The sequence below is a fragment of the Mastacembelus armatus genome, chromosome 20, assembly GCF_900324485.2.
Source record: "Mastacembelus armatus chromosome 20, fMasArm1.2, whole genome shotgun sequence".
NCBI classification, from domain to species: Eukaryota; Metazoa; Chordata; class Actinopteri; order Synbranchiformes; family Mastacembelidae; genus Mastacembelus; species Mastacembelus armatus.
Genome location: NC_046652.1, coordinates 3,557,014 through 3,580,879, shown reverse-complemented (window position 1 = coordinate 3,580,879; position 23,866 = coordinate 3,557,014).

Sequence of the window (23,866 nt, the reverse complement as noted above, 5' to 3'; positions counted from 1 at the left end):
ACTCTAATAAACATAGTCACAGGTACTCAAAGTATCGACCAATTAAAATAAGGGATTACTGTGTTTACTGCATTTGTGCCTCTGTGTGTAAATGTGTGTGTGTGTGTGTGTGTGTGGGCACTGCTGCCACGCACACAGGCAAGCAGGCAGGCAGGCCTCACATTGCCCACAGCTACTTGGTAAGGATTCCCGATAAGGAGAATTAGTCAAAACTTGGGAGCTGCCAGTCAGCGCCAATTAAACTTTAATCTTGGGCTGAAACAGGCACAAATAAATTAAACCCTTGTGAGCGGCAATGTGCGCTCTCCTGATAATAGGTGATTGAAGTCATCTCGGAATGAGACTGCATGTTCCCCAGCTCAGCAAAGGCAGGCAGCGGTGCAAGGGGAACAAGGGTAAGGCTGTCTGGTGACAGAGTGAACTGAAAAGAACTCTCAAAGCTGACAGAAACGCAGACAGTGATACACAGACAGGAACACATACATTACTAGAATCACTGACACTGGACCTCAGACAATAATACAACACATTTCTCTTCATTCATTCTTCTTTTGGTATGCACAGAAAAGGTTTCAGGCTGTTTACATGTGCCACTATTGTAACCTGTTACCTGATTATGACACAAAAACATTTGAAAACTATGAATACATTGTAAAATTAACTCCATTCATAAAGTAAACACTGCAAATTTTTCTTCCATATGAACATACAAACATTGCCCAACTATACTGTATATCATTTTGAAGGACCTGTGCAAATATCAATAGAGATCCTTACATATTTTTTCATGGTCCATGCCTAAATACATTATGTTTATTAGAAATGCCAGCCAGGCATGCAATTGACCTCTGTGGGTCCAACATTTTTTTCATTGTAAACTCTGCATAAACCCAGTGTATTTATTGTAAATGGCTTTGGACAATCTTGGGGTGGAATCATATTGAACCTTGCAATGTGTGTTGGAATTTGATAACCAAACCGTGCATGAGACGCCCAGTACCAAATGGTAATGATATTTTCAATCATGCTCATACATGGAAAACAGAGTACAAATATCAACCAATATAATATTAATAATGAGGAAGATCAGCCCTTTATATCAGCCAGAGGAAATGCTTTTAATGTTGCAATATTCAGAAGTATGGTTGTCTCCATGCACACTGTGTAGAAGGGGATATTTCATTAATATTTTTTAATGAATTAGCACTCTTATCTCTATTTCCTGTGCCCGACCTGTGCCAGCCTGGTGTTTAATTTCAAAGTAATTTTCTTGCTATATGAGCATGTCGGTTATGTATTAATGTCATGGGCCTCGTCAGCCAATGCCATGTTTTATTCCAGAGTAGCGGTCACATACATCCTAATATCTTAAAAATAAGCCCCAGAGAAATGCTGTAATGAGAAAACAATAACATTAACAATATTAGCAACAATAATGAAAATAATTGCTGGCGAAGCAACAATGGTAATCACACATAGAGAAATACCTCCGTGTTTGACCGAATTGTACACAATTATCATGCATGTGTATATAATATAATTAATTCTATGTCTGAGCCTTTTAGCCTGAAGCAGTCAGCATAGAATCAGTTTTGTATGTATAATAGATCAGAGTGCAGTTCATGAATAAAACAAACGTGGGAAGTATGCAGCAGTGACGGTGAATGTTTGTCTTTGGACAGCAGAATCAAAGTGAACATGTAATATTGTGATAATCCATAGTTGATGAATTTAAGGGGCTGACTTGCCTTAGCTAAGTTCAGCTAATTTCCAGACATGGCTTGCCTCCGTAATTGAGTTTCCAATAACATTATGATTATTCCAGCCCACATGATAATTGAATTCAAGGTATTTTTTTTCTTAACACTGCAATATTGTAGACATGTGATTATTATGCATTTGCATGTAGATTTCAGTGCCTTCCTGAAACTCATCACTTTTCTCCTAACCTGATTTTCTATATTGTAGCATACATTTGGCCCATAACAAATGATGGGATCCCCTCTCGTTATGAGCACAGAGTAAATTATTCCAAAAAGTTCATTTTTATATCAATTTTACCCCACATAATGATGCAAAGAAGATTTCTCCCAAAAAAGTCCCCAAAATGCACCTGGAGCTAACCTGTTTGTCATTCTCATTATATGTGAAAAGTGAATATTTTTACTGTTGAACTCATCAAATTCACAACACTGCCAACACTCCTCCCGCACTTCAAGTTTGATCCTGCTTAAGTAATGCTATCAACCCAAGACACCCTGGCCCCAATGCTCATCTGTTGCATAATGTAATCTGTATAGGCAGCAATGGCGCGGGTGTGAATGTAATTTTCATTAGACTGATAGAGTCCCCACAGATTCAACCTGTGCATAGGGGTACAGTAGGGCACCAAAGCAGAGCAGAAAACTGGCTGCTGAATATGGAAATACTGCAGCAAAATTCCCTTTTCTCACAGCTGTAGGTGAACTAGTTGGTATCTTCCCTGCAAAAAAAATATATATATATCTATATATATATATATAGATATATATATTGACAATGCAATCATACATGCACAGCATGAAAATAAGCAAAACCCGTACAAGTTCTTCTAAAGTGGGACATTATTTACCAAATAACCCTGTAACAAGGTCTGACTCACACTCACCCTAGTAAGTACCACAGCGCTGAAAATCATCTGCACAGGCATGGCGTGTTTATGGGTGAAGTAGGTAGTGTATCAGCACTGGCGTAGCATTGGGGGATGTCTGGGCAACTAGTCGATGCTTTGAGCTACTGGGCACACATGGATGGTTGTGAATGGAGACTCTATCCATTCTCATCATTTGGAGTAGCCACAGGGCCTGTACAGTGAGGAAGGCACCAGCCAAGACATTATGCCAGAGTTTAGCTGTTGTTTTGCATAAATGTTGAATCATGCCAGTGTCCTTTTAGTGTGTAACAACAGCCTACATTGATCTTGATTTAATGCTCACTAATATTTAAACTGCCCTGAGGGATCAATGCTGTTGAACATGATTTCCTATGGCCTACTAGAAGAGATATAAATACAGCCATATAACACAGAAATTCACTTATTTGGTCTTTGATTTAACTTTTTTAGAATGCTGGTAAAATATACCTCAAATCATATGGTTTTTATTTCAATTGGAGATTATGCCTAAATTAAAAAAATATCACTATTACAATGTAATAGTATTAAATAATAATAATATTATTTACTGACAAAGTTTATTAATGCTGTATTTGAGGACTAATTATTACATGAAAAAAGACAACATGACGTTTCGTTTAGATTTTACTAATTTAATATGGTCTGTGTCAAACAATATGTACATACACACGTTTCTTAAAAGACAATATATATCAAGTTGGACGTGAGCTGAATTCCTTGTGATGAGTTGGAGTTGGTAAAGAAAAGCCAGAAGAAGAAAGTTTGCACCAACTTTTAACAAAACATGACATGCGAATGAGGGCTGAGTCCTCATTTACATACGCTGACATTTTGCAGAGAATATTTCAACGTTAGTCTGAGCTGTAATGAACTCATGCCAGGGAGCAGTCAAGGAATAATGTTTCCATAAAGGTAACCTGTCCGCATCTCCTCCAGGAGAAAGATGTGGAGGAGGAAAGGAGAATTTTTTTTTTTCTCTCACTCTCCATTGGTGTTGGGTGTTTGGTAACAAAGCGGTATTTTTCTTTCAGCGTGCTTCATTTATCTTGGCCGATACTGATTTAGTGTATTTTTCCAGCCTTTTTACAGGCTAATTGCACACAGCGATGGAGAATTTGTTAGTGGTGACACCTTGCCTACCCATTGGGAATGCATCTCATTACCAGATGCAATGTCCAGAAACATCAGATATTATTAGCTGTCATTAATCTGCCCAGTATAGTGAAGGGGGAGAAATGTGGAGAGAAGGGCAAATAAAAGGACACAAAGAGACAAATATGATGGCGTGCACAGACTGTGTAGTAAGGTCGAAGTTCACAAAGGTTAGCAAGAATCCAGGTAAACAAAGGGAGGTGGAGAAAAATTATGTTTCAATGGAATTTTAAGTTGGGAATAGACCTGATGGTTTTACAGCCAACAAAGACTAGACATACAAGTAACATATATACTGACTGTGACTGGGCAATTTGAAATTATTGCATAATGGGTAAATAAAGTGGACAAAAAAATGAACAACAGCTCTGTTACAATAAAATTTGTTTTACTTGGGAACACTACAGTTTACACAAATTTGCAAGACAAAAATGGAAACCCATAAAAATCCTCTTTTTTAAATATTTTCCCCTTTCAAAAAAGGGGAAAATATTTAAAAAGCTAAATATGGAACTAGCCTATACGATAAAGAGTTATACATGTACAAAAACACCAAAAATCACATTTTATTTAAACAACTATGGACTTCGGGTTCTACAGTATGCACAATGTTTTTGTAAACAGATCAACTATTGGCCTGTTTTTGTCATGTTTTGTTCTCAAATCCCATTTAATTCAAATGAATATGACAACCTTAAACTAGATTTTCAGAAGAAATTCATTTTCCTTCAATGCAGACTGATTGTTGCCCAAGAGTGTGCTTTTTTCCACACATATGTTTAATTTGATACAACATCTTTGGCTGTTTTTCCTGCACAGCCATGCCTGAAGACTGCTACATGCATAGTAGATAGGATTAGACCTTCTAAGCAGATTTTGTTGAGGAATGGTTAACACAGATCCCCCTGCTTTGCTGAACAAACAGGACACCATCTGAAGACACAGGAACTAACTGGGCTCTCATTAAGAGATTTTTTTCTTCTCTGGAATGGTGTGTGTGTGTGTGTGTGTGTGTGTGTTGTCCTGCTTTTTGTAGAAGAAGCACATTGCGGCCTCCTGCCGTGTCGCCTGGCTCTTTGAGCGAGATGGAGTATATGGCCTATGACTAAAAGTTCCTCTATAAAAAGTATACAGCGCAGCTCCCTGCAAATTGAGTTTCCTCTTTGTGCCAATTGAGGGTGGTTTATGTAGGCTGCGGGGAGTTCCTTTGAACTCTGATTCCAAAAAACTCCAGATTCCCAGGTCAATCCACCCCCCATGCCCGTACTCTCTTCCCCCACCTTCTTCTCTTTCACCTATGGTTGAAATAGAAGAAAATGAGGCTGCTATCTAAGACACCAAAATTCATGCCACATTGCACAATGGTGTTTCCAGACAGGAGAGACAACAATATCTCAAAATAAGGTTAAGATTGCATAAAGCAGGTGCTTCTCCTCTCCTTCGCTGATAATAAATGAGTTTGTAAATTGAACTTTATTGGATTAAATTTTCTAATAGTGTTTACATAAGGCCAACCTAGCTTAAAGTCATTAAACATCGTAGCACTTTATTTAAAGTGGCATCTTTACAGAAGGCGAATCACCTTAAGCTTAACTAGTTTACACAGATTATAGCTGTAAGGGTTGAGACTACAGGGATACTACAGAGAACACAAAAAATGTGGCTAAAAGTACAAAAGTTGTAGTTTTCCTTTAATAAAAGAACTGAGTTTTGTGATAATCTAAATGCCCTTACTGAAAATTCACACATTTACATATGTTGTCATATGTTTGGGACCACTTTCTGGAGTATCCAATTTTAAGAGACATCACAGTAATGTGAAATTATAGTTTACGATATTCTCCCAAATAAAAGAAAAGAGTTATTCTCTCAGAAAATATCTACCTCGTTAAACCCTACACTTGTAAATTGTTTTGATTTTAAGAAAAAAAATTATATATAAATTAAGAAGGTCTGCTTGTAAATAAGACTTTGCCAAGAGGTACTTGCTGCCTGTCTTTTGTCCTCAGCTATCTTTATTGCCAAAAGTAAATGTTGGCGGCATCCCATGTGGAAGCAATGGGGGCCTGGATGCCCAGAACTCAGCCAAGTGGCAGTGATTGTTTTCCATGTCGGGGGCATGAAAGCTGGGCTCGTTCTAGACTAATCGAAACCCCCCAAAAGGTTTCAGTATAAATCCTGAGATTTTTTCTTCTTCTTCTTCTGTCTCCCCACCCCACCATCTTCACAATTATGCACACGCATTGCCATAAATCTAATGCGCTTTCATGATCTGTGGGAGCGGAGTACATAAAACGTGTTTGCCGGATTTGCATACAAACATACTTATTCTAAATCCCCCTCAGAAGTTGTAAATGATTGTCTTTTCCTGAAATACATCTCAGCAAATTGTATTTGGGCGTGTTTATGAATCCTATTATAGCATGGGTTTTATCATATTTTGTGGACAGTGATGGCTTCTCAGCATAGCTGTTAAGAAGAGGGAGAGAGGAGCCTTGGGCGATAGACTTTGTCATTTGTTTCAGATGGGCACTGGATTCCCCTTCAGTGCTCCATGACAGGTTCACAGTACCAAGATGAATCTCTGTTAAGTCCTTGCAAAAGGAGTAATTCAGTAACTACTGTCTACTGAGTGAAAGTTCTTGCATTCAGTGTTTATTTCGGTGTTTAATGCAAGAATTTTAAATGCATTAAATTAAATATATATTCACATGATGCAGTTACAGCAGCAGATTCTCTCTGTGATTGTGGCCTTTTCAGTTCTCCATTTTTTTACACCCTGTAAACATAGTGACATAATCAAGTGGAATGTTGCATAATAAGGGCATAATAGAGCAGTATTTATCAAGAGCTGGAAAGCTGCTGGGCAGGGAAGAGGAGAAACACTTTGTTAGAAGTGTTTTGTTAGAAGCGCCTGAGAGGCCTGGACTGTCAAAGAGATTATCATATCTCTATGTGCTATGCCTCCCCGTAGCAACTTAGCAGCCAAATACTGTTAAGTTGTAAAAGTCCTGATGGCATACAAACTATCTGGAAGTAAATAATGGACTAGGTGATGACAGTCCCACCTAGATTTAAAAAAAAAAAAAAAAAAAGCCTAATTTGCCAGGAAATATTTTACGAGTATTTCTCGTGCTAATTGATGGGACAAGCTCCTGATTTGAAAGGTCATAAACATTTCCAGAGTTATAAAAGTTTCATTAAGTTCTCACGATATCGTGCCAGTAAATGACCCTCTTGCTCTCTCCCTCTCTGTTTTGTCTGGGTGGCACTGAAAAGTGGAATGATTGTGAACAAGCAGCCTCTTTGTTGCAGAGGGACCCTTTTTCAAACTGTCTCAGCCTCTTGACTCGTCCTAAGCAAGAGATCAGAGCTTGGAAAGTGGCAAAACAAAGGGTCAATTTAATGAGATTGTAAAACAGGCTGAGGAAAAGGAGGGGGTTACCCAGTAGCCAGACTGCCAGCTCTGGTCCATTTCAAAAGGGCTTTTCAGGATCTCCTTTAAGCCATCTCAATATGAGCAACAGGAACAAAAAATCAAAGGACTCCAAATGCTTAGACAGAGTTTGACATGAATAAGATGTGGACACCAGTAGTTGTCCGCTGTTCTTCACAAAAAGGGGGCGAATTGCTTAAAAACGTATTTTGCATTTTATGTGCCGGATTTATTTTTTACCTTGGTATTTAAATACTTTCAATTTCAACCATCAAATAAAGAATTTTCTAATTACTGAAGTTTTACTGGAGCAATTAAAAGCAATTAAAATTTAAAGGTGACGGAACTAAATTACATTTAAACACACCTTAACAAAAGGTTAAGGTTTTAAGTCAGTGCACTTCTTCTAAATGAATCATTTCAGTGAAGAAAAAAACTGGTCTGGCTTGTGATCTTTAAAAATAAATAAATAATCCTCCCAGTTAAGATAGTCATAAAGCAGCCTTTCTTGTTTACAAACACACTCTATAAATAAAACTGGCACACACCACAAAGCAAACAATCCTCTCAGTCATGTCTCTGACTTCTCAGTTGCTCTTTTTAAGTAATGGCAGCATTGCATTTATCACAATACATCTGTCGCTTATCTTCTACCCCCAAAAATCTCAGTGGAATAAGACCATTTAACCCCTCCTCAGTTGTCATTAGACAGGGGAAGAGAGGATGGAATGATAGAAGGAGGGGTTAGGGGAGAAGAGGAATAAAAACAAGCCAGACTTGAGGAGATAACCATCGCTGTCCTAAACCCATTATCTGGCCCCTGTCCACTGTTGAGTGTCAGGAGTCACACCCAGGTCCAAGTTAGCCTGGAGCTGTTGACCTGATGGTCTCTGCTGACATTTCCATTCAGATGAATTGCTTTTTGCTGCATGCTAGAAAGTGTCCAGTTTGACCCTTACCTGCCCCAAGATTCCCTCCCTTATTAACTGGGCTGTGACCCTGTATTCTATTGCTTATCTCCCCACTCTCCGCCTCTTAGGCTCTAAAGGCTGAGCCGTCTTTAGTAATAATGGAGGACAAATGAAGCCAGCCAGCCCTAATGATGGTGGTTTATAATGATGCTGGGCTTTTGTGCTCTTTTCATTTAGACAAGGAGTGAGAGATGAGGAGGAAAACTGCCACAGTGACAGTAAAACTGCGGCGAGTGGTGTACCCTTGTTTTAAGGTTATAGGACACAGTTAAGTTTCTTCCGTGGCGTAGGCAGACGGGTTAGTAATGGGCTTGTCGGTGCACCGCGTCCAACACAGCTGTTTCTTTTATGGTCTTTAATTTGCTTGGAGGAGAAAATAAAGTGTGTGAGTGTGTCTTTAAGGAGGCCTGTGGACTTGAGAGACCAAATACCAAAAGGAACTTCATAGGTGCACTGTAGTTAACCAGTGTAATTAGCAAGAACACAAGTAATCGGTCCAGGGAAGTGTGTCATTAAATGGCATCCCCCGCATGATTAATTTGCTGCTCGTAACAACGAAATGAACCTTCTCAGTGTCCTTAATGACCCTGATTAATATTTTAAAGAACAGACGAGTAAAGACAGTGAGAGAAAGATAGGGAGAGAGAAACTGACAGGGACAGAGAAAGGGACTAGATATCAGCTGCTAAAATCAATAGAAGTGTTTATAGATATGTAAGTTTTCAACCAAGGCCAAGTTGGACTATTGAAATGCCATTTTGAGTAGCTTTGGAGAGTGAATAACTAACAACAGATGCACACCAGATTCTGCACACAAAGTTTTGTTCTGTGGGATAAATCCTATTTAGAACTGTTAAAGAACAGAGGCAACACATGGAGCCCAGCATCTGACACCATGCTCTTCTAAGTGGAGGTGGAGAGGAGATTAGCGCAAGGAAAAGAGCCCCTATTATACGCCTTGTTGCATTATTAAACACACCTCTACATAATTCATTCTTTGGTGGAGTACATATTTGTCTTGGTAATTTTTCTTAAGCCATGATAAAGCAGAATTAACCATTTGAATTAATCATGGGAATTAATGCTTGATACCAGGCCGTGGCCCTTGCGTCCAGCCAGCTGCACAGACCATGGCTTGCCTGCTTAACAACAGAAGCGGCAAGCATATGCTAGCTGGGAGGAGGAGGGCAGATAGGGAGGCCTGGGTGGGCAGGGAGGAGGTCCCTGTGGAGCCCTTCACAATGAAACACAATATCCTCCTCCTCACACGCGTGCAATGACTTAAACACTCCATTGTATTAAATATGAATGAGGTTCCCCATTGTCCGGGTGCGGGCGAGCAAGGAGACAGTGTTGTCGATTAGCCACATGATTAAGCAGACGACACGGTAGGGGCCACAGAGGTAAATAAAGGCTGCCTTCTGTCATTTCCTTGTCCCCAAGGGGCCCCCGCCAATGGCTCCTCAAAAAACTTAGCCCAGTTAGAGCCAACTGATGAAAAAAGTGATAATGTATGACTGTGAAAACAGCTGAGTGATAGGAAGGATGGAAGGAGAATTACAAGGCAAGGAAGTGGATGTGAAGGAAGGAAAGGAGGGATGTAGAGCGAAATATGATTTGAAAAGAAAACAAGGAGAGGAAAGAAAGCAGTAGGTGAGGAAATGTTTTAGAAAGAGGAAGGTGACAGAAAAGACGGGCAACAAAGGGTTGGGAGTGTAATAAGCATCGCCTTTGATTAAACAGGCAGCATAATTCAGTCATGCTCCATGTCAGGTGTTTATTATCACATTGTAGCATTTGCATGTGAAAAAGACGCTACTGCTGGCTTCTCCCAGCCCTTTTTCTTGCCTTGTGATTGGCTGAAAGTGCATCTGCGCTACAATGTTATAAAGCCCCCCTGTTGGGAGTGCATGAACTCAGTCACGGTTATTCACGGTGCGCCCAATATGTCAAACGGTTATTATTGGCAGCATTAGCCAAGAAAACAAATAGAGGCAGAGAGGCTCATAATGAAAGGGAATAAACAGTTCAATTGTTCAATCAATTCTCCCCATTAATCAATTTATGTCAAAGATATAATCTAATCTAAGCTGATAGTCCTGATGAGTCCCAAATAAAAACTGTTCTGTATGACTTTTAGTCAAGACATTAGTGTACAGTTTTACATGCTTTCTCATATTGTATTTTTTTCTTGACATTTTTCCTTACCAGGACTTTGCCTCTCTGGAAAACTTAATTTTTTAAACATTCTACATGTACTTACATAAAAATGAATAAAAAATATTTTAAAAAAATTGATGAATACTGGCACAATATAATTTTGCCAGAAAAAACCTCACCACATTGCTATAGCTCTGAATTTATGATCCTTTTCACTGACTCTCCAACTAATTTTAATGATATCAAGCATCTAACAGAAGCCTGTCCTTCCCCCCCACACACACACCCCCTCCCCGACCCTCCTCCCAACCCAACAGCCCCATCCTATCACAGGACATTCAGGTAACTAATCTGCCTTTAAATATGTCTTGAAGGAAGTGCGGCTAATTAGTATCGGAATTTACTGCCTTCACTTTTATTGACTTGTCCTAGTTCTCCAATAATTAACTAATGAGTAAAGTAATGAGCTATGTCGTTCAGTCGTGCTGTTCAATTAGAGTGTGGAATCAATTATTGAAAATAGTTTCTGATGCCAACGCTGCCTGCTATGACAAGTGAGACTGCATACAAAGAGAGGACAGCACTGACTTAAAAATAAATGGTGAAGTTTAATATGTTTTTTTAACTGACAGAAAACCCACACCTTAAATTCACTGTTTACTCTTTCATATTAAATCATGCTTTACCTGTCATACAAAGAATGTATATACAAAACATATACAAAAGTAATATGTGTACATATATATATATAGCTAGATAGATAGATAGATAGATAGATAGATAGATAGATAGATAGATAGATAGATAGATGGACAGAGGTCTTCCTGACAAAAACACTGGGTTCATTACAAAATATAAATTAGACAACACTCTCCCAATTGTCTCAGAAACAAAACAATCTAATTCGCTAACTCTGGGCCACTGCAAATGAAAATGATAACTAATAATGTTGATCGGCAGTGGATTGTAAGATACACAGGCAATGTATGATTTTTGCTTGAAAATTCCTGAACTTTGTCATATAACAGGAGGAACTATGTCTGAGCAGGTGGCAGGCAATTGTGGAAGTATTATATAAAGCAAACTTATTTGTTTTTGTACTTACATTGGTGTAACAACTTCTAGTTTTGCTTTTATTAAGCATCAGATTTCAGGATATTATAGCGTTAATAGGGTTCTTCAATAAAAGGTTACAGTAACTATGAATACTTGAGTGTAATATTGTTTAATGATTTTCATGAACCAGGCAATAAACATGTAACTATAAAAGTCATTGACAAGAAAATAGTTTCAAAACAGTCAGTTTTGCAATTGCTAGCCTAATCTTCTTTTTATCAAACAGGTGCGGCTGTATAAGTTGAAATATTGACACAGCAGCTTTGCTAGAATAGAAGTAACACTCTATTTCTGTGCGACCATGTGACACAGGCTGACCGAGCAGTGAGCAAAGCATGCCCGTGAACTAGCAGTAACTACACTGACAGAGCTAATGAAGGCTAATCTTAAGCTACTCCTCCAGGTCAAACAAAGTCTGCTTCAGATATTGTAGTTCCAACAGGAAATAGACAGGTAAACTTATAATAAACCACCTCCACCACCAGTCAATGTATAAAAGTAGTGGAGCAATATTCTGTATTTTGCCTTTACAGTATTTTCAGTCTGTGCTCTCTCTCTCCTCCCTCCACCCTTTTCTCTCTTCTCAGGAACTCCAGGTATTGGGCATGTTTTTCTATTATTTTCCAAAAACAAATAATTTAAAAAAATATATACAAAAAATATCTGTATTTCTGCTTTGCTGAATACTGTGTTTAGATTCAGCCTTCGTCATGGTCATATGGTGATAAAATCGCCCTTACGTCACATTAATCATGATCTCAAAATTTGGGATTTGTGGTAGAAAGTTGTATTTAAAGTCCAACGACATACACACAATCCTGATGATACTGCTTAGTTCTAAGTTTATTTTCTAAACCCCATATTTACTAAAACATTGTAGATTTGATCGTTGCTATTGTAATTCAGCAAGAGATTTAAAGTATACAAAACTGCATTTCAAAAATATAATTTTAGGAACTGGATCTTAAAATGTCATATCAAACTAACATTTCAGTTCTCAAAAATAAGTAAGCTATGTGTTGTGTAGCTAAATTCTTACCCCAGCATATGGTGTTTAACTATTCCTTCATTACACTAGGAATGTATGAAATCCAGAACAAGCCTGGGAGGATTTAAAACACTTGTGGGGTCTTGTCAGTACTGGTTGGTGTAACTACAGTGTCGGAAACATGAATAAAGACAGTTGGATGAGCTCCCGGTGTCTTCATTGTTGAGTAACTGTTTTTAAGAAATGCCCGCATGAAGTCACATGCAGTGCAACTTATGCAGCAGCTGAAATGTAAATGTGCATTTGAGTATACAGTACTGGTGTGCATATACTGGCCTCGTCTCAACCACCTACCCTTCAACCAGTGTGCTAAGACCATCAAAGTCTCTGGTGATAATTGAAGGATTAAACACAACTGTAATTTTTACTTAATTAATAATTAATTTAATGCAAAGAAGAGGTTGTATAAACACCAATTCATCTGGTTGTGCATAACATTAAAAGTATAAGGTTTGATCAAATTTAAAACAGGAAGCGTAAAAACATACAGAGATTGGAAGGGAAGCAAAGTCCTCAGTGAGCCATGGGGGGAGAAGATATGAGAATCCCAACACAGTGTTTCGGCAGTATCAATATTCTATTAATATTCACAATGCCAGAGGTCCCCGCTGGTATGCCAGTCAGTGCTGAGCTGATATGACAGGCTCCCAGAAAGACGCTAAAGCCAAGGACATTAAATTCCCCCTGACAGCAACCTTGGAGACCGTCCCAGGCACACGTTGCTTTGACTGTGGTAAATCAGAGAAATAAACTCAAAAGAACATAATGGAGTCGGCTCTCACCATTATTATGACAAGCAGGTTTATTTAGTGTACAGTTGGCTCTCCCTCTGACTCTATGTGTGTGTGTGTGTGTGTGTGTTTGTTCGTGCCCTGCTGAGCTCTAACAAGACAACCAGTGGTGACTGTCAACTGTCAAAACTGTCCACTAAACCAAAGCTGCTGTTGCACTGTACATGGAGTAAACCTAGAAGATTAGAGATAATTCCCTGTAATTCAATGAAAAAGCCAAACTCATTAGGCGAGTGTACTTGAAGTCTTTATTTAATCTTTTAATGATATTCAGCATTGGTGCACCGCTAATCGTTTTTGGACTACAATTCACTCTGACATCTGCCTACTGAAGAACTTTGCATGAAAGCTCTGTATGAAAATTGCATACCCATAATGAAATGATTTGAAAAATTTTCAGCCTCACCTAAAAGAAAAGCACTTTCCAGATGAGTATATTCTCAGAACGATGCAGCAGCAGCAGCTCTAAACCTCTATAAAGTCATAATAAAACATGTCAACATTATCTCTGCAGTAGTTTAATCTGATAAAGTGAAGCAGAACAAATCTATCTATCTAATCTATATGTTTCATTAGTATATTACTAATGATACAATACTTTCAAAATCAATAATTAAGTGAAAATTGTCGAATCTGCGTCTCCAAAATACTTTTTTTTTTTTTACATTCTTTTTCTACGTCATTGTGCGTAATTCGAGGTTGCTTGTTACTTCCCTATACGTCCGACGCAGGGATTGATCTCCGCAATGGATTGGCCAATGTCAGTGATTGACACCTCGTTTGAATCGTTAGAGCCAGTAGAATAATGCTACACTCGCCAAAATGAGATTGACAGCACAGTCAGCCAATCAGAATCCATAGAACGTCGTGTGGGAGGAAGGCCAGGCTGCTGCATTCGGAGGTGATAAATTTCTCCCCTGGGTCCTAGACTTCACAGAGACTCCCGGAATGATTTCAGTGTAACGCAAAACATACGTCCAAACACAATGGAGTGTGGATTTACCGGTAAAATACAGTTTTTCACGGCAAAACAACAAAGGTAAGATCCGTTTTTACAGTTATTGTTTGGCGAAGGGATTTCTGCTGTTTCTGTGTTTTTGCTTCTATCTCTCCGATGCTTTGTTGTACAGTGTTTTTACACACATCTTCAGAATATGTGGAGTCTCTGCTTCATTTCAGGTGTATAGTGTGTGTTTTGCATAAAGTGCCGTAGAAGTGTGGCGAGTGGGTTCACACGGTTGTGCTGTGTGGAGTTTGATATTTAGTCATTCATTTAGTTGGCATTTTAGTTGTTTGGAGCATGTAAAAAAGGTTTGTATGGTCGTGTAGCGCAGGTTCTGCAGTTTAATTTGATGTGGAACATCGCTATATTCTTTCGGTGCATTGTTTCACATTGTTTACTAACAGCTCCACAAAGTCCCCAAATATGGGAACCCTCGGGCTCAAAGTTCAGGAAGGCAGTGCTACATTTTTAATGGCGGGGGAGTCAAGCAATGTGTTGGTGTGTGAAGCATTATCAGTCTGAACATTTAAACACACACGTGCCTCTTTATGTGCTCAACAAGTGCGTGTCTGGGTTTGTGTACAGTATGTGATGATTTATGTTTATAAATTTGTGTATGTCCATTTATGTACTCTTCAGATGGCATGACTGTCATAGCTACCAAACAACAAACACAAAAATAATATCGCCCTAAAGAAAGACAAAATATTTTCTCCTACCCAATACAATACTAGATACCCCCTCCTGTCTTTGCACCTTCCCCAAAACAAAACTCAGCACAAAGTTGTGACACAACGAGGCATCAACAAGAAAGTCAGCACAAAAAAAATCCTAAGAGGTCAGCATATGCCCAGTCAGAATATGACACTTCACAGGCCAACTGGCCAAACAGATTTAGTCTCTTTGTCGTGGTGTGGCGTGCAGCCCTATGAATGTGATGTACTGTACAGTGTGTGTACTCACCCATGTCATGTACAATAGTACAGAAGTGAAGATGGGGCATAATAGCAGGAGAGCTGTATGAGCAGATTTGGGTGTTACCCTCAGGGTGTGTACTCTAGTCTCTAGAAGCAATGACATGACAGGCCTTGGGCCTGTATTTTTGGGGGTTTAGTAACATGGCCTACTATAGTCAAAATATAGAAAAATCTAAAACAGAGGACATTACAATTAGAGAAAATTATTAAACAACATAATGATATGATAGAAATAAAAGTGTCACTACCGTGCTATTACATGAATATTTTTAGCAAAGAGCATGAGATGGTGCGTTGTACCTTCGTCCTGATGGCAACACAATATCATACTTTGAGAGCTCCACAGAATCGTTCAAGGCTTTCATTGATTATTCTACATTGAGCTTTTAGATGTGTAATGGCTGGGCACCCACTTCTATGTACAGTTCCACAGTAAAATTTAGACACACTATGTCTTAACTGTGGTCTCATGAATATCAAAAGTCTTTGAGATTACTCTGTAGCCCTTTACATACAAATCAACAAAAACAACAATCAGGTTGTCTGGGATCTCTTTTTTGGGAGACATGGCTCACACTTGCTGACGCTGCTGGTGAGTTGCACACTGAGACTGTTTTTATAAGTCAAGGTATTTTTAAACCACACCTCCATTCTTGTTTCATTGATTGGACTCCAGGTTTGCTAACACCTGACTCCAGTTGACATTTTTCTGACATAAGAAGCCAAGTGCTGCTATTCGTTTTCTACCACCACTTTGTATGTTTATTGGTTGTGTTCAGTAAAGACATGAAAGATCATGAGATTTTGTGTTTTATCAGCTTAAAATATATTGTCTGTGAATATTTGTGACTTTAGTGTGGATCAGCAACCAGGAAATTACCATTACTATTTCTTGTAACTGTATTTGCTAGATGCATTATGTCTATGACCCCATGGCATATTTTTGACAGACAACACAGGGCTGGGCATGACATTTAGCTCATCAGACAGTTCTTTAACGTTAATATGCTAAAAGCCCTACAGCTTACAGGGCTGTAGAAGTTCAGCAGTAAAGCTCAGAGCCAAACCATGGAGTGGTAAAAATATAACCAGTAAAATATTAAAATTAATTCTGACATGTGCAACTTGTTTATTGAAAAAAGTTGACTATCCAAAATTACAGTTACAATAAGTTTGAGATTTGTAGTTAGTAATTTGTAGTTGCCAATCTCTCTTTTGCAAAGAAGATTTGGCGTTTAATGGCCAAACAGAATTAATGAATTTATCTAATTTATTTTCATTAGCTGGACACAGTTTTGGGACATTTAGAACTTGATATTTGAAAGACTAGACATTAAATATATTTGTTGTGTCAGAGGTTTTAATGGGACAGAGATCTGTCTTCTGCCTAACAATTATGATTATGACTGATGTATTATGTGGATGATATTTAGTAGTCAAAGCAGATAAACAGAAAACAAGTGGCCAAGGATAGAACCTGGGGGAACACCACAGGTCAGGAGACAACTGAAGAGGAGGAATCACCAATGATTACAGAATAATTTCCGTTAGTCTATATCTAAACCAGTCTAGGGCAGTTATCTCTGAGGTATTCCAAAAAACCGCGTGATCAATGGAATCAAAAGTTGAGTTGCCATCAAGGAGAATTAGAATTGCACAGTTATCAGCAGTCAATAATGGATATTGCTTAGTTTAATCAAGGATGTTTTGGTGCTGTGAAAAGTTCTAAAACCTGATTGGAATTTATCAACTATATTTTGTATTTTATTAAATAAATATAAAAAATATATTATACAATATAAAAAATGAATATTTCACAAACACTAACTACAGTTAGTGTTTGTGAAATATTCATTTTTTTATTGTGCTGTAGACATAAATGTTATTATCATTATGTTATAAACTGAATTAAAATTGCATTGAGTTTTGGGGTTATGACAATTTGATGAAATAATTCTTGAAAAATAGGAGGACTTATGAGGACAGTGAAAAATACCAAGCAATAAGAAAGAATGTTCTCCATGAATTAATGATAGGAGAGAATAGCATCTGTCTATCCACACCAAACTGTCAAAGGTTACACAAGAACTACTCATTTACAGCTTCAATACAGTCACCACTGATTAAATGTTGGTCTATGTTTCTTCTTCTTCAGAAAGTCAAAACAAAAATCATGTTCTAGTTAAGAAAACTGGCCTGACATTGGCCTCCACACATCTAATAATGATTTATTAAATTATTAGTAATCAAACCAACAATTACATTGTCGTAAGTAATATTTAACACTAACGATATTGGATTTGTTTGAGTAAAGAGTAGCCACTGATAGTGAACCCTGTGTAGTCCTAATATAGAAGAACACTAGATAACAATAAATTCTATGCAATGCATACAAAAGAGCATTTTCTGTGGCCTTATCCCTACTATATGTGAAATGTAGTGGATCAAATTTGTTTTTCACCTCACAATGAACATAATCTACTATTGTTCTTTCCAGATCTTTTATCAGACTTTTTGTCAATACTGCTGGGCGGTACCTCTTTAAAACTGCAGGTCTTTATGCTTTTGGCACAGGCACTATAAGTGAAGATATCCAGGTCCTGGGAACCCAATGTGTAACAACAGAAACTTGAAACTAATCACTGTATATGATACTAAGTTCTTCCCTATTCTCCTTATATGTCTTACCTATTAATCTATCAGAGATGTTTCTGGTTGGGGCTGAAGACTGCAAGTTTTGAAAATGTAAAAAATCTGGGGGTATGGGGTTAGAGAAAGGTGAGCTCACCAGATGTGTGCAGCCTGCTCTTCATCTCTGCTTGAGGCTAGATGCCTGAGACTACATTAGCAGCTACCAGAAAAAGCTGCATTGATTTTTGAACTTGTTTTTAACAGTCTATTTTGAGTCAAACAATATTTGAGAAAAACACTGAAATATGGCTTTAAAATATTAATTAAAAATTATTATTTTTACATTATTAGTGTTTATTTATTTGGTGCATCTAACATAATACTAATTGAACGATCATATTGAACCACTAAAAAAAGGAAGAGGAGTAAGGAAATTATTTGGTGAAAATAAAGATCTAACTGACAACTTTTAGGGCACGGACTATTAGAAATCACTGTCTTTGTCCTGAAATGAAATACGAGTCATCATTTTCATCTGTGGCACAGGGAAAACACAGCATCCATGACTGTAGCACGGCATAGTCATGGATTGGCTCCCTATTTGTTGTTTGTGTTCTGCTTTCCGCCACAGCCACTGATCCATCCAAAGTTAATCACTCCAAACAGCATTACAATTAGTGCAGTTTGGAGTCAAACATCCATCTCCTGGTCTATCTATCACCATTTTTTTCCTCTATGTGGTAATATTCCCCAATTAAAGCATTATTGTAGCCTACTTCATCAAGGGCTAAAGTAATCAAGATTAATCTCAGTGAGCTGACACGCGCTGTTTCCTAAGGAACACACAGTGCAATTGCTCTGGGCGAGCATCATTAGGAAATGCAATAAAATTAGGCAAACTGATTATATTTCAGAACTGGGGAGCAAAATAAAACACAATTTGGGGAGGGCTTCAATTATGGTGGCTGCACTTGCTTGAACATCAGCTATTAAACCGCTTTACAGTTGTAACGCTTGGGACAAGTTTGCTGTGTGTCTATATTTATGCATGTACAGTACTCTATGTTGCAGGTGACTAGGAATGAGTGTTTTTATGTACATCTCTGCATTCCTCTACATGGTGTATCCATATGTGTGTTTATCCATGTCTGTAATTTCCTGTGTTGGTGAGAGGAAGGTTGGTGTTTGGTGGTGGTGGGGGCAGTCTGCACCCACATATACAGGCTAAACACTAAATTTCTGAAATCATTTTAGGTTCTGTTGTCAATAGGTATCTAATAGGGGTTAAGTCTTTTGAGGAAAAAAAAATGTGACCAGAAGGCAAGTTTTAAGTTTTCATTTAATTATAGCTCAAATGGGAGATAGAATATATGTTGTTTACTATGTGTTTTCTATTTGTGTGTATGTGATTTTTTTTTTTTACTGAATTTCTAGGTACTGTAGGCTTATATATGTGTGAAGTTCTATAGGTAATGTAAGCATGTGTACTTTGTTTATTTATTTGTTCCTGTCTTCTATAGCTTGCTGGTGGGGTATACCCGGGCAATCTATTTATGTCATTCATGGCCACTCAGTAGTGAACCATACTCTGAAACACACACTGTGATTTGCCTGTTAGCAGTGAAACCGTTTTAAATGCTTATTAATCTTGCCTGGGGCCAAAGTCTTCCTTCTCCTTCCCCAAAATGGTAAAATGAATGAAAATACATGGAAATATGAAAAATACCTTATCATCGTGTGGAGGTAATATTGTGTGATCTCTCGCTGAAATACCTCTGAACATACCATGAATATATTTTGAATATTCCCTTTGCCTGCGTTTGAACTGATGAACAGCAGAGTGTATACACATTCATGTCATCTGTCCCATGTCACACATCACCTATATCACAACATTTTACCAATCAATTCTGACAAGAAGGCTAGAATGAAGGAATGAAATGAAATGGCCTTATTATTATCCCTCTACTGAAACGTCCTGGACACTGTCCCGTAATTCAGAATGCTGCACCTGGCAATAGACAGAAGCTAAACTAAATTGACTCAGGTATGTGATAACTGACACAATAGAAGTATTGTATGTGTGCCTATTAAACCTGGTGTGTGTGGCGTGTGATAGAGCACACTGGAGGTCTACATGTTAGATGACTCTGACGTTTGTTTAAAATTAAGGATCTAAAAAAATGATGGCTTGGGCATCGTTGTTAATGAAATAACTGTCCAGTGGACAGGTAGACTATAAACTGAACAAGGGAACAGTGTGTCTGTGTTACATGTTTGGCTTCCAGGTTTGTAATGTAGGTGCACTAGTTTTCTCATAGTTCTAATGAAGTTAAAACATAAATGACATTTTGGATTAATTCGACCTCATTGGTCACTGAATGGCTTTTTTGAGTATTGTAAAAACACATTTATCTGGGTCAATTTTATATTTGCAGGCCACATATGGATGAGAACTCACCAAATCAATACAATAACACACACACATATGCCACAATGTGATATTCATTGTTCTGAAAACATAATCAATATGCTCATAAAAATCAGAATGACCTTTTGGCACTCCATGACCCTTTTGCTTCTGATTAACCTTGTTCACACTGCACCACTGACCTGTGCCTATAGACTTAATAAATTATAAATGCACTTCATTATCATAGTCTGGTCATTAAGGGAAATGATACCGTGTATATAAGTGTTTTCCATTTGTCCTGACTGAGATTATTTTCTCCGTCTTTGTCTGTTCCTGGTTATCATGAACAATTTGTCCTCTTTCCTGTTCTGTGTCTCCCTCCATTTTTTTCCTTATTTTTGCAATTGCTAGACCTCTGAGGATGAGGCAGTGGGAAAAAAAGGCGAGAAGGAGTGAAATAGTTAACAAACTCTACAAATGATTGATGGGCTAATTTCAAACATTGAATAAAGCAGTTTCCTAAGTCTGTTGATTCTCCATTTATTAGGTAATAGAAACATTTATCAAAAAAGTCACATGTTTTGCTTAAGCAATAATTGCATTTTTAAGCCCTCATTAGGCCTTCCATGCATACATAATCCAATTGAATAAATAAAGTGTTGAAGTGAAGAATTAATACTCCTCCTCCCTCCAACTTTTCAACTGAAAGTTGGAGATTCTGCAGCTTGACTCCCGTTTACATGGAACATTACAGTGAAAAATGCTTTAAGGTAAAGGTATGACTTATGTTCTTGTACACCCCAACTCCTTTAGTAGCTTAATTTAATATTTTCAACTATAATTTCTTTTGCTGTTGTGGTCAGAGGACAAGTACACTTGTCATTGACAGAACGTGAACTACCCGAAATTCAGCTTACCCGTATTTGCAGGCAGGTTTTAATTTATTGTATTATAATATTTGCTGAATTTAATCTGATTTGCATTTTCTTAGATCATAAAACTATTAAAATGACATAACTCTACCACTGCATAACAAAATGACATAACACTGTCATGAAGATGTTGACTATGGATCCTACCAACATCAAACATTTGTGTTTTTTTGCTGCAGAAATTCTGTCTGGGAAGACATCTCTAGTTGACCATGGCCACAGAATGTGAAAGTTTTTGTTGGTGATTGTACTGTGGACCACAGAGTAGAGTTTTTATTTGGATTTTAAACTCTATATCTTTAGAGTAGCTGGACTGTACATCATGTGAATGGTTTTTTTACTTTCTCTATTGCTTGGCCAGGGACAGAGCTTTAGCTTTAGCTTTTTGTGTACGTACCCACATCAAAACAGCAGTCATGTCTTGTTACCTGGCAACGGTCCCACTAGCAGGCTAAGTCTCCTGTTCCAGCAGAGAGAGCCAGTTTTAATCACCTAGCAAATTTCCAGCACTGGAAACAGACAGGGCCTCAGCTTAATCTTGTTAGCACGATGAGGCCGTTTTCAGATATCACTGCTAATCAAATCATCCCAAAGGCTTTGAGCCGGGAGTGTTTTTTGGTCAGAGACGTGGTGGTAATAGTGGTGGTGGTCTAGTCAGCAGATGTGTGTGAGTGGATGGAGGGGGAGGTGATGAAGGTGGTGTCTATGTGTATTTGTGTAAATGCATGTACTGTGTGTGTGTGTGTGTGTGTGTGTGTGTGTGTGTGTGTGTGTGCGCGCATTCATATGGTAGGGGGGTATTTGCAAAACATGGACAGTCTAAAAAGGGATGGTATTTTATTTTGAACAACAGTGCACATTAATTTATACACATCCATTTACCTTTGTACTTACATACATGCATACTCATCAATGTAACTCCGCCTTCCCCTCCAGACTCCTTTGGTTGTGAGCTCTCACTTCAATTTGAAAGGATCCTCCATTTCTCCCAGAAGATAACCTGCATTTTTTTTAATAGCCCAGAGCCACTCACCAGCACCCAGAGAGGCTTTCCAACTCAGGGCCCAGGAGAGCCTGCACAACAGAGAGAAAAGGAGAACAAAGCCAACTTGCAAAGACTTAAAAAGTTAAAACGTGTACTTTGATAGCCTCTGCCTACCTATTGCAGCAGCACTGAGCCACCCCAGGGAGACTGACAGCAGCACAGAGAAAGAGGGAATACAGAAGAGAAGCATAAGGAGAAGAAGTGGGCCAGAGCAACCCCAAACTCTTCTTCTCTTTTCCATATCCACACACACACACACACACACAGAAGTTTGATATATGCCGAGCTGATGGTTTTATTACTGCTTTCCAGCACAATGAGTGCACTGGAATAATACCAGTATAGTCCAACTACTTTCTGCATTAGCATATCTACCTTTGAACAGTACAATGAGCGAGATAGACTGGAGCTGTGAGATACTGTACACTGAGCAAAACACAACATTTAAATGTAGTGATTGCACCAGGGGATTTCCACTTGCTGTCATAACTTGAATTTCCTTTTACAAATCTCCTGGAGCACATTGATATTATGTAGTGACATAAGCACATGTCTGATGTCTCAGGCCCTTGTATTTCTTACATATAGGCGAGTAAGTTACAGAGAATATTTTGAATTGCCTGGATAAAGATCAATGATAGTATTATATTACCTTTAAAACATTTCAGGTTTGGCCACTTTCCAAGAAGTCAAAGTAAGTAGACAGTTAAAGTAGTTTAAGGTAGTAATATTTTAAAGCCGGTGTTATCCTGGCTGATTAAGAATTATGATATTTTCCAACACTTCAGCTTTTCTAGGTTGTGTGGAGCAGTCAAGATGGTATTCCAAAATACACCTTCTAATTTGTTATAGAATTAAAAAGAGCTGTTAACTGTATTGTTAGGCTGCAAATAACAGTAAGCAAGAACAAAATGTTGGACTATATATTGAGTGGTATAATAAAATCAGAGTTTACCCAGCAGCTGTTTTGTACTATGTAGGAAAGTTGGGAAAGGATCTGTGACTCAGTTTGAGTCCATAAAGAAAAAAGTATAACCCAATAATTCCTTCAACCTCTGGCTCATCCCTTCTTGACTATATTATTATTATTATTATATTCATGTTATAAGGCCAGTTGTGACTCAATTGGGACTCAAGTTGTAAAACAATTATTTCTAAAAATCCTGAAATATTCATTAAACTATTGAGAGAAAATAAATTACATTCTATTTTGTATTTAATGTATTCATGTAAAATAATATAAATGAGTAGGGTTAATTGCCATTTTATAATCTCAAGATAAGAAATACAGTAGTGATTTAGGAAAAACAGGTTAAAAATCTTCTAGATAATTCTTTGAGTCTTCTGCAAATAAGTTGAGAACAGCAGTAAGTAATCCTTACTCACCTTTCCTTCCTTGCCTTCATACTGCAGCGGTTATACTGACAATGTCAAAAACAAGAGCTCATTAGCTATTATTAATAAATCTACCATAATTATCATGATGTACAGTACTGTGCAATAGTTTTAGGCACTAA